Source organism: Phyllobates terribilis, unplaced genomic scaffold (genome assembly GCF_046119375.1).
Source record: "Phyllobates terribilis strain yellow unplaced genomic scaffold, ASM4611937v1 Scaffold_8__6_contigs__length_399053987, whole genome shotgun sequence".
Lineage (NCBI taxonomy): Eukaryota > Metazoa > Chordata > Amphibia > Anura > Dendrobatidae > Phyllobates > Phyllobates terribilis.
Window position 1 is genome coordinate 22,007,416 of NW_027362768.1, and position 13,071 is coordinate 22,020,486.

Genomic DNA, 13,071 nt, shown 5'->3' on the forward strand with positions numbered 1-13,071 from the left:
AGTCACTAGAAGATCAGGACCCGGAACCATAAAGTCGGGGTCAGACGGGCGTATGAAAAATCAGCAGTCTCATGCAGGAAATGTGGACAATTATCTGTATTGTCACCTCTTTACGCATTTAAGGGCTGTGTGTCATCCCTTTTTATACATCAATATGTTAAAATGTACATGATCAAATACAGTTCCCTTGGTTAATAGCAATGTATCTGTAAGAATCAGGTGCTATACGAATTTTGTGCACAGATCTGATTTTTTTTTATATACCCATAGACTTCTACAGGTGATTCTGATCTGATGCTCAGGAGAAAATAGTGCCTTATTGAATTACATTTGTCAGTGCGCGGTCTGATTTTTGCTCGGACAGCACACATCCATATAATGCGCGTGACACGTTGCAGTGTTGCCCGTTTTTTCTCGGACAGCACACTGACCTACAGCATTCCATACTTACATCAGTTTTCAAAACAGATCCGTGTCCCCCAGAGCAGGTCCTATTCTTATCTGTTTTGAGGATCAGACTCGGCCATTAAAGTCTATGGGGATTGGCATCAAAACTGAACCCATACTCTGCACTACAGCGTTCCATCCGTTTTACGGCTATATTCACACAACTGTGTGTTGCTATCCAAGAGAAAAGTACTGATATTTTTTTCTCCTTTTCATCATGGTTGCTTGCATTTTTTTTCTCATCCTTTTTATCTATTGGAGAAGGTAGCCTGTCTGAACTTTTTTCTATTTATTGACCCTTAGCCATAGATCAATTAAAAAACAGATGAAACTTGGATGGAATATTAAAGTACAACGAGTATCTTCAGTGCCATCCTTTTTACACTGATCCCCAAAGACATTAGGGCTCGCTCACAGTAGCAAGTAGCATCCGATGATTTCCTCATGCAAGATAATCGGTTGCTATCAAAAAGATGACTCTTGGCTTAATTTCTGCTGCGAGCGTGAGCCGAGTGTCATCTTATTGTGCTCCGATCCTCTCACAGGACAGGGGCAGAGGAAAAGGAGAAAGTAATTTCTCCATCTTTTCCATTGCCGGCATAAGCAGTAATCAGACTGCACTCGGAAGGGATTCGAAAAAATTGGTGTGTGGTCTTCCTTATTTTTAATAACCAGATGAGGAAAAGCAGACAGCTGCAGGCTGATGTTATTATTCTTGTGGGAAGGGGGCAATAAACATGGAGTTTCCGAGGCTATTAATATCTGCTCACAGCTGTCTGCTTAGCTTTACTGGTTATAAAAAAGGAGTACCCATAAATAAAGAAGTGAGGTCCCCCCTATTTTTAATAAAAAGCAAAGGCTAAGCAGATAGCTGTGAGCTGATATTAATAGGCTAGGAAGGGGCCATGGATATTGTCCCCTTCCCAGACTAATAACACCAGCCCTCAGCCGCCCAGAAATGGCTCACAACAAGCCCAGGGGTTAGTAATGGAGAGTCGTTAAAGACACACCCCCATATTTTACCCCGTAGTCAAAAGAAATAAACACACACAGAGAAAATTCCTTTAATTGTAAAAGCACTCCCCGACCCCCGTTTACAAATGTAATTACATAAAAAAATAAAATAATCCAAAGGGATCCACTGTAAATCCATAACAAGGTCTCACGACGATCCCTGACTCTGCTATATCTGGAGGCAGTGATGAGCGGGGACATCAGTAATGTGACCGCTCAGCACGGCCATCAGAATACACTAAGAGTAGTGTGTGACTCCAGCTGCTGTGACGAGAGCAGCTTATCGCAGTTTAAATCCGATGAACTGTGGTACCCTTACTGACATCACCACTCACAGTGTGAGAATCGACAGTAAGTTTACATGCTGTGAACAGTGACATCAGTAAGGTTACCGCAGTTCATCGGCTGTGAACTGCGATAACCTTGCTGACTTCAGCGCTCGTCACAGCAGCCGGATTCACATGCAACTCTCAGTGTGTTCTGGCGGCCGCGCTGAGGAGTCACATTACTGATGTCCCCGAATAACTGCCTCTGGATGTAGCAAAGTCTGGGATCGTCGTGGGACCTCCTTGTCATGGATTTACGGCAGACCCCTTTAGATTATTCTATTTTTTAATGGTATTAAATGGGTAAAAGAGGGTCGGTGAGTACTTTTTACAATTAAAGGACTTTTCTGTGTGTTTATTTATTTTGACTACGGTGTTAAATATGGGTGTGTCTCAGACACCGCTCCATTACTAACCCCTGGGGTTGAGGTCAGCTGACGACATCAACCCCAAAACCAGTACCCCGATTGCCATCACACCAGGGCAATCGGGAAGAGCCGAGGCCAAGCGCCAGAATTGGCACATCTAATGGATGCGCCATTTCTGGGGTGGCTGAGGGCTGGTGTTATTAGTCTGGGAAGAGGCCAATAGCCTTGGCCCTTACCAGCCTATTAATATCAGCCTGCAGTTGTCTGCTTAGCCTTTGCTGGTTATTAAAAATAGGGGGGACCCCACATAATTTTTGGGGGGTCTCCCCTTTAATAACCAGCAAAGGCTACGCAGACAGCTATGAGCTGTTAATAGGCTGGGAAGATCCATGGACAGTCGCCCCTTCCCAGAATAATAACACCAGACCCTTGCAGTCTGATTTCCCTCAGCTGGTTATTAAAAATAAGAGGGATCCCACACCATTTTTTATTAATTATTTATTTAATAGGTTTAAAAAGGCGAAGCACCCTTTAGTGCCACATGAAAGGCCTCAAGGGATAGTTTATTATATGTAGGGGGCTTGTGACATTAAATATCTACAGGACATATATCCTATTTATTCTGACTATCTATATCTGTGTATAAGATTGCTTTATTACTTAGAAAACTAGCTATGATAAGGAATTACTGTATGCAAAAACAAATTGAGATTCTAAGTCATATTGCACGACTCGTTAAAGGGTTGATTGTGACTTGTAGCATTGCTGCTTCCAATAGGTGGCGCTGTAGAGTTCAAGTCCTCTTTTTCTCTTAAGAAGCAATTTGCATGTATGTAAAAGCTGATGTTAAAAACGCATTGGATACGGATTGCACATGATTGTACTTGATAAAAATTGCTTTGTACTCGCATGACACTCGTTTTACGTTTCAGGAGCAACATTGGAGTGATTTTATTTACGCTGATGAGTGAGAGCCCTTACACTGTATATCACGGCTTCTTGGATTTTGTTGGCCAGCATTCCTTAGGGCAGTCATATATCATTATCCAGGTCATATTGTGACAGCACAACCATCACTTCTATCAACTTGTCATCCCTATGCCAGCAAATACTTTTGGGGCCAATGTGTCAAGTGTCAGGTTGTAAATCACCATAGAACATACAAGAGACCAAAAATTCAAAATGAAAACCGTAAGAATGTAGAATTGCACATATAATCCGGGCGTGCACGCTGCATCCAATACTCCACACTGTACATAACCACAACGACAGGGGAACTAGACAAAGCGGTTACTTGGGGAATTCACGATTGACGCTATGCACATAGATTCTTAGTGGCTGTAGAAGATCCAAAATATTTAATGAAACTATTTCAGAAATGCTCTTAAGACAAAAATAAAACACATTTAGGAATGCAAAATGTCCCCTACATGTGTCCATATCCAGTAAATGAGGAGTGTTTTATGTGACCAGTATGTGACAAACGTTTACCCAGTTTAGATTTTTATTTTCTAGTAAAATTCCAAATTCTGAACTAATAATAAATCATCACGTTTCTCTGATACAGAGCTCAAAATCTACCGCTTTGCTTCACACAGCTATGGAGTAAAAAACGTCCATCCTCCCTCTCGTGTGGCCAAGTGACTGTGATATGCTTGAAGGTGACTGGCTACTTGGCTCAGAGCCACAGCTAACTACTCCCTTACCATCACATCTGACGCAGAGACAGAAAGGGGCTAGCTTACCTAGTGAGCCAGGCAGCCTGCCCCCTCCAAACACATGGCTCGACATGTCCCGGCACAGAGGACGCTCCTTTTTTTGTGCCAGAAGTAAAATAAAATGGTCTGGCCCTATAATCAGAACGCCGGGGCAGCGATCATGAAGAAAGTATATTTGACATTTTTCTCAACAAGTATTTTAAGCACATTTAAAAACTTTTTATCTGACCGGATAACCTTTTCAATAATATAAAGCTAAAAAAACATCTCTGAACAATGCGAAGACTTAAGAGAATCAGAGGCCAACAATGGACCTGATTAACTGAAAATTGAAGTCTTTGCCAAAAATTTTTAATGTAAATTCCCACAGAACAGAAAAAAGGAAATTTGAAACAATATTTTCATACAAATCAAACACCTGTTGCACTGGGGGACACAGACAGAACAGGACCCCGATGCAAGAACAATAGCCCCTTTTGGGGTACAATAGCTCATTATGGTGCACAATCCCATCTCTCATGGAGCTGGAAATGGGCCCCTTTACCTCTTGGGCCCCTATGTGACTGGCTGCACAGGTTGCACCACAGATATGTCCGCCTCTGACCTGCTGATACGATGCCACCCGCTTGTCACATAAATAGGAAGCCTAACATAAAGGAGAACGCATTACAGGGATAGATCTAACCGACTGGGTATGCGTTTTCATTCACAAGGAAAGGGCTCCTGACAGATTATTGGTTATACACGTGTACACAGCAGCCTACCAGCCACCGGCGTGGGGCACCCAACTCATCTAAATAGCAGACTCATTACTATCTGTCCACTGCATTGTTTAATCGCTAAACAGCGGAGTGTTCTCGTGTCTTTTTATCTATAAAGAGAATTGACCTGTCCTTTTATAAGTTTCCATTACTAGAGCAGCAAGGGCGCAACTATAGTGGATGCCAATATCGTACCCTTGCCCAGGCCTTGGAGTCTAGGGGGGCCCCAAAAAGTCCCTCATCCTCATATGGAAAGACCATTGCTATTAAAGAGCAATGATAGCAGGGGCCCTCTTGGAGATCCTGCGTTGGTACCCACACGCTTCACGTTTCACCAGTGTAGGGTAGTGGTTTGTGTAACATCTATACTGACTATGATTCCCATTCCCATGTATACACGCATGTTGAGCTCCTTGCGTGTATACAAGTACTCCGCTGCTATCATTGTGGGTGCGGCTCCACTTTCGCTTGCAGTATAAGGCTATGTTCACACACGTGTTTTTTTTTCCAATCAGAAATCTGCAGCAAAACTGATCTCTGGCAGGAAATCAGCTGCGTTAAAGCTACAGGTTTTGCTGCATTTTTTGATGCGTTTTTTTCACTGTCCTTCTGTCTCTATTTATGCATCTACATAAAGTTCTGTGAAAAAAAGAACCTCATTTTATTTTGCCATCAAAAACGCTGAAAAAAATGTACCTGGGATTTTTGATGCATTTTTTCAGCGTTTTTTTCACCACCCATTTCTTCCTATGGTTGAAAAAATGCTGATTAAACGCTGAAAGAAGTGACATGCTCTATTTTCCAAGAATACAACTAGGCACAAAATACGCAGCAGAAAAAAAAAACACAAGATGTGGGAACAGAGAATTCTGGTTTCTCATAGACTTTGCTGGTACTGCAAAACGCAGCTGAAAATTTGCATAAAAATCTGCAGCAAAAAACACTGAAAAAGAAAACGTGTGTGAACATAGCGTAATATGGACGAAAAAGAGAGAGGAATGCTGCCACATCCACTGCTGAGCAACATCTTAGACTTTATTAATTCAATCCATGAAAATGTTACTCATGTTGTCTTGGTATATACTCTGAGAGCTGTATAGAGAAGTATATATCATGAGAAACATTTTCATGGATTGAATTAATAATGAAGTCGTAGACATTACTTAGCAGTGGATGTGGCAGCATTCCTTTCTCTCTTTTTCGTCCATATGGTCGCCATTACTTCTTTCTAGATGAGACATCTCCATAGATTTGCAGTGACATTTTGCCACTCCAGAGTTACAACAATATGGGAGACCACTCAAATGAGCAGTATAAAGGAAGCCATATTTACCGTCACCCAACTATACAAATCAAGGGTCTAAATTTGTTAACGTTTACTCCAAGGAAGAATACTTGTTAAAGAAATCATTCAAACCATATCTATGTGCAGCAATTAACAGTTTGTATATATTAATAATATTAGCAGGAACCTAAGAGCAAAGCTCCATGTGACAAGTGAGGACAAGCGACTAAGAGGTGCAGGGAGGTGGATGATGAAGTGACAGCTTGGTGGATAAATAAGCGAATGTTGTATCCAGCCTCTCCGAGAGTCCATCCTGCTGATTCAGAAACCTCAAACAATACACAAGGGAGCCATTGCTAATCTGCTTTATAGATGCTGTGTTCTTGAACATGACACTTCAAGTGGTTACAATGTGACAAAAGAGCCTGAACAGGCATTTGACTTGTCAGACTGATAACCATGTCTGCAGAGCTACAATGCAGCGCTCGCTGTCGTATAATTTATACGTGGCGTACATTATACATGTGGACTTAAAATGCTGCGGTATGACATTGTATCAATATTTCATTCCTCACAATGTTTGTATGGGCTCCGCACATCACTTAGAATAAAAAGCCCATTCTTCATTGCAGTAGACAATGCAAAGTTAGATAACAGTGCTTTACAGATTTCAAGAGAATGAACATTACTGGGTAAAACAATTGGAAAAGTATTACAGCCGATCACAGATGTATAGATTCCTAGATCTCACAATATGATCTGCTAAAAGCCTGCAGACAGGTATTATGAGGCTGATCCTATGTAAAAGCTAAAGAGATATTTGATGTTAATATGCAGTATATATAATACCGAGAAGCAAAAGTCTTCACTTGTTGCTTTTGCGTATTTTTGGGAAAGACACAAATGTTTTCAAAATTTACAAAAACTTGTTATTACAGATACATTTTTAACTAATCAGTATTTAGCAATACTTCATTACCTACCCAATATTACCTACTATGTAAGTAAGTATGCAGCCCAGTGACTAAGTAGGGCAAGCACAAGGTGGGCAGACAGGAGACTCAAGATGTGCTGTCCAAGGAGTTCAGAAACAGCACAAAGAAACCAGTAAGGTCAAAGATCAGAAATACGAAAGATAAATGCTAATATTGTCAGAAAACTAGAAAAGGTCTCTAATAAGCCCCAACACCAAAACCACCAACTATCTTTAACTTATGGCATGGCCTCCGAAAAGCCACCAACAAATAGGCTTATGCTGTGGCTACTTAGCATCTTAGATGAAGACCCAAGTCGTGCAGCCAGAGGTCTCGCTATGTTGCTTTACATTACAATATAATGTAAGTGAACAGCATCACATTGTGACCCACAAGTTACCGAAACAAGCAAGTTGCAAGAAGATGGAACCAGTTGGATTTTTTATGACTTGTTTGTCTTGGTCACGATACCTTTCACTTGCACTACAGTACGATGTAGCAGCAGCATACATCGAGCTTTGGCAGCACGCAAACAGAAGCAGCTTCATGAAGGAAATTATCCTGCAGTACTGAGCAGTGTTGATGTGAATCCAACTCTGAAATAATGCAAAACTGAACATTATCTTTCTGTGTCTCTACCAGTTTCCTCACTCCACTTGTAGATTAAACTCTCCCTTCACCTCTCAATAGCGTATAATAGGAAGTGTAACCCGACACCTCCCTTTAATGGCAGTCTACTTTGTATGTGTCACTTCATGAGGTAATAACTCAATGTATCCCAGTGATTCTGAGACAGTTTTTTCGTAACATGTTGCATTTTGTTGTTAGGAAGTTTGAAGGGTTAAAAGTTTAATCAGCAATTTTCCATTTTCCAGCAAAATATACAAAACCATTTTTTTTTTTAGGGACCACAGAACATTTGAAGTGACTTTGAGGGGCTACATGATAGAAAATACCCAGAAGTCACACAATTTTAAAAACTGCACCCGTCAAGGTGCTCAAAACCACATTCAATTATATTAACCCTTTTGGTGCATCAGAGGCATTAACCCCTTTACCCCCGAGGGTGGTTTGCACGTTAATGACCAGGCCAATTTTTACAATTCTGACCACTGTCACTTTATGAGGTAATTACTCTGGAACGCTTCAATGGATCCCCCTGATTCTGAGATTGTTTTTTCGTGACATATTGTAATTCATGATTGTGGTAAAATTTCTTCGATATCACTTGCGTTTATTTGTGAAAAAAACGGAAATTTGGTGAAAATGTTGAAAATTTTGCAATTTTCAAAATTTGAATTTTTATGCCCTTAAATCAGAGAGATATGTCACACAAAAAAGTTAATAAATAACATTTCCCACATGTCTACTTTACGTCAGCACAATTTTGGAAACAAATTTTTTTTTTGCTAGGAAGCTATAAGGGTTAAAAGTTGATCAGCGATTTCTCATTTTTCCAACAAAATTTACAAAACCATTTTTTTAGGGACCACATCACATTTGAAGTAACTTTGAGGGGTGTTTATGACAGAAAATACCCAAAAGTGACACCATTCTAAAAACTGCACCCCTCAAGGTGCTCAAAGCCACATTCAAGAACTTTATTAACCCTTCAGGTGCTTCACAGGAATTTTTGGAATGTGGAAGAAAAAAATTAACATTTAACTTTTTTCACAAAAATGTTACTTTAGACCCAATTTTTTTTATTTTCGCAGGGGTAACAGGAAAAAATGGACCCCAAAATTTGTTGTGCAATTTCCCCTGGGCACGCTGATACCCCATATGTGAGGAAAAACCACTGTTTGGGCGCACAGCAGGGCTCGGAAGGGAAGGAGCACCATTTGACTTTTTGATTGTAAAATTTGCTTGAATAATTAGCGGACGCCATGTTGTGTTTGGAGAGCCCCTGATATGCCTAAACAGTGGAAACCCCCCACAAGTGACCCCATTTTGGAAACTAGACCCCCCTGGGAACTTATCTAGATGGGTGGTGAGCATTTTGAACCCCCAGGTGCTTCACAAATTAATCCGTAAAAATGAAAAAGTATTTTTTTTTTTCACTCTTTCATTTTTACGAATCAATTTGTGACGCACCTGGGGGTTCCAAGTGCTCACTATGCATCTAGATAGGTGCCTTGGGGGGTCTAGTTTCCAAAATGGGGTCACTTGTGGGGGAGCTCCAATGTTTAGGCACACAGAGGCTCTCCAAACGCAACATGGTGTCCGCTAACAAATTGAATGGAAAATCCGCTCAAATTGTTAGCGGACACCATGTTGCGTTTGCACAGCCCCTGTGTGCCTAAACATTGGAGCTCCCCCACAAGTGACCCCATTTTGGAAACTAGACCCCCCAAGGCACCTATCTAGATGCATAGTGAGCACTTGGAATCCCCAGGTGCTTCACAAATTGATTCGTAAAAATGAAAAAGTGGAAAAAAAAATAATTTTTCATTTTTACGAATCAATTTGTGAAGCACCTGGGGGTTCCAAGTGCTCACTATGCATCTAGATAGGTGTCTTGGGGGGTCTAGTTTCCAAAATGGGGTCACTTGTGGGAGAGCTCCAATGTTTAGACACACAGGGGCTCTCCAAACGCAACATGGTGTCCGCTAACAAATTGAATGGAAAATCCGCTCAAATTGTTAGCGGACACCATGTTGCGTTTGGAGAGCCCCTGTGTGCCTAAACATTGGAGCTCCCCCACAAGTGACCCCATTTTGGAAACTAGACCCCTCAAGGATTTTATCAAGGGGTATAGTGAACATTTTAAACCCAGAGGTACGACACAGAATTTGATAACATTAGGTCATCATATTGAATAAGTTGTCATTAGTCTTGAGCGCAAGTACTCGCTTCTTGAGTTTGCATCGGGTACTTGGGTATGCACCATGTACTGTGTGTGCTCGAGTGACATGTTCAAGTCCCTGCCCCGCATGTTTTATGGTTATTAGACACCCAAAAAAAAACATGCGGGGATCGCTCGTGCATGGCAAGTAATCCCCGCAAAGTTTTTCTGGCCACGAAGCATATGGGGTGGAGACTCGAGCATGTCACTCAAATACCCACGATACTCAATGAATACCAGAGCACCCGATGCAAACTCAAGTAGCGAGCACTTGCGCTCAACACTAGACGCCATATCGCCATCTTTTTTTCTTACTTTTGAAAAAAATCCCAACCCCATGACAACCCTAACCCCAGCCCAACCCTAACTCTAGCCCTAACCCTAACCCGAGAGTTTATTTTTTACGCCGTTCCTCGTGCGGTATAAGTGATTAGACGACTTTATTCTTCGGGTCGGTGCGATTACAGCGATACCAGAATCATATGGGGTTTTTATGATTGACAGCTGTCACACATTAAAAGACGCATTTTTTTGTAAAATCTAGTTTTTGCATCGCCATATTTTGAGAGCTATAATTTTTCCAGATTTTGACAGACAGTCATGTGATGGCTCGTTTTTTGCGGGATGAGTTGACGTTGTTATTGGTGCCATTTTCAGGCACGTGACATTTTTTGATCGCTTTCTATTCCGATTTTTGGGAGGCAGAATAAACAAAAACCAACAATTCAGGAACTGTTTTTTTTTTTAATTTTTTTATTCTTTTCCGCGTGTGGTAAAATTGATAAGGGAGCTTTATTCTTCGGGTCAGTACGTTTACAGCGGTACCACATTTATATAGTTTTTCTATGTTTTGGCGCTTTTACACAACAAAAGCTATTTTATAGAAAAAATTATTTTTTAGCATCGCTTTATTCTGAGAGCTATAACTTTTTTATTTTTCGGCTGATGGAGCTGTATGGCGGCTTGTTTTTGCGGGACGAGATGACGTTTTCAGCGGTAGTATTTTTATTTATATTCGTCTTTTTGATCGCGTGTTATTCCATTTTTTGTTTGGCGGTATGGTGATAAAGCATTGTTTTTTGCTTTGTTTTTTTTTTTTTACCGTGTTCACTGAAGGGGTTAACTAGTGGGACAGTTTTATAGGTCAGGTCATTCCGGACGCGGCGATACCAAATATGTGTACTTTTATTGGTTTTTTTTTCATAATATTTATTGATGGGTACATTATATTTTTATTTTTGGTGGATTATTATTTATTTTTTTTTTTTAATATTTTTACAAATTTTTTTTATTTTTTTTTTCACTTTCTGACAGTTTTTTAACTTGTTTACTTTGTCCCACTTTGGGACTTTAACTTTTTTTTCTCTGATCGCCTGCATGGCACAGGAATGAAGCACCATCCCTGTGCCGTGCAGGCTGTCAGCGCTGGACAGGGAGAAGATAATTTGGAAATGCACTGCGCATGTCCAAAAAATCTTCCTGCTGTCTGGTGACCCGGATGTCGTCATGGCAACATCCTGGAAGCCGCGGCAGACAGCGCTGGAGGCCGGAAGAGGAGGTGAGTATACCGATCACCTACCCTTAGCCACCACAATGCTGCGATCGACTTCGATCACAGCATTGCGGGGGTTAATGTGCTGGGAGCGGTGCGGGACCGCTTCCTGCACATAGCACCGGGTGTCAGCTGTGACAATCAGCTGACACCCGGCGGCGATCGCGCCCGCACAGCCTGTGTGCGGGCGCGATCGCGATGACGTACTAATATGGCATAGGCTTTTAAAGCCCAGTGCACAAACGCGTATTAGTACGTCATAGGTTGTAAAGGGGTTAAAACAATATGGAAGGAAAAAAGAAATATTTTATTTTTTTCACACAAAAATGTTGCTTTAGCCCCACATTTTTCATTTTTACAAGGGTAACCAGAGATAATGGATCATATAGTTTGTTGACCAATTTTTCTTGAGCAAGCTAATACCCCATGTATGATGGAAAGGCGCACCATTTGATTTTTGGAGCGCAAAATTATCTGGAATAGATAGTGGACGCCATGTCGCATGTGCACAGTTCCTATAAGCCTAAACAGTGGAAACCCCTCACAAGTGACCCCATTGTGGAAATTAGACCCCTTAAGGAATTTATCTAAAGGTGCGGTGAGCATCTCGAACCCACAGGTGCTTCATGGAATTTTAAAACATTGGACCGTGAAAATTAAATTAAAAATCTTTTTTCCTCAAAAAAATGTTGTTTTAGCCCCAAATTTTTCATTTTCCTAAAGAAAACAGGAGAGAATGGACCATATAATTTGTTGTGTAATTTCCCCTGAGTACAGGGATACCTCATATGTGCTCAGAAACTTTTGTTTGGGCACATGGCAGGGCTCGGAAGGGAAGGAGTCTTATTTGAGTTTTGGAGAACAAAATTGTGGACACCATGTCGCATTTGGAGAGCCGCCAAGGTTACAGAACAGCAGAAAACCCCAGTAGTGACCCCATTTTGGAAACTATACGTCTCGAAGAATTACTCTAGGGGTGCAGTGAGCATTTTAAACCCACGTGGATTTCACAGAATTGTATAACATTGGGATGTGAAAATGAAAAGTTTAATTTTTTCAACTAAAATGTTGTTTTAGCCCAAAGTTTTAAATTTCCAAAAGGGATAATAGGAGAAAATGGACAACAAAATTTGGTATGCAATGTCTTGGCAACGGCAATGCCCCATATGTGGTCAAAAACTACTTTTCAGGCACAGTGTAAAGCTCAGAAGGAAAGGAGCACCATACTGGAGTGCAGATTTGCCTTGAATGGTTGGCTGGTGCCATGTCACATTGGCAGAGCCCCTGAGGTGTCAATACAGCAGTACCCCAATAAGTGATCCCATTTTACAAACTACACCACTTAATAAAATCATCTAGGGGAGCAGTGAGCATATTGACACCACATGTGTTTCACAAAATTTTATACCATTGAGAGGTGAAAAAAATAGGTAAAATGACAACACAATTTGTTACACAATTTCTCGTGAATGTGGTAATACCCCATATGTGGCTGTACAGTACTATTTGGCTACACAGCGAGACTAGGGAGGGAAGGAGCGCTATTTGACTCTTGGAGAACAAATTTTTGTAAAATAGTTGGTGGACTACAGGGACCCCAAGTGCCAGAAGAGCAGACACGTGCCTCAATTGACCTCAATTTGGAAATTACACCCCTCTATGAATTTATCTACAAGTGTAGTGATGATTTCAACGCCATGTGTGTTTTCCAGAAACAAGCACCAGTGAATGTTGCCAAGTTAAAATGTAATTATGCCTGTGTAGTGCCCGGCACATTGTGC

The 13,071-nt window shown here is 41.1% G+C and overlaps 1 protein-coding gene across 5 annotated transcripts in view; it reads right to left on the reverse strand.

The window, feature by feature from the left end:
- DENND1B (DENN domain containing 1B) overlaps window positions 1-13,071 on the reverse strand; it is a 252,584-nt gene that overhangs the window by 184,992 nt on the left and 54,521 nt on the right. The gene's annotated exons all lie outside the window — the stretch shown is intronic.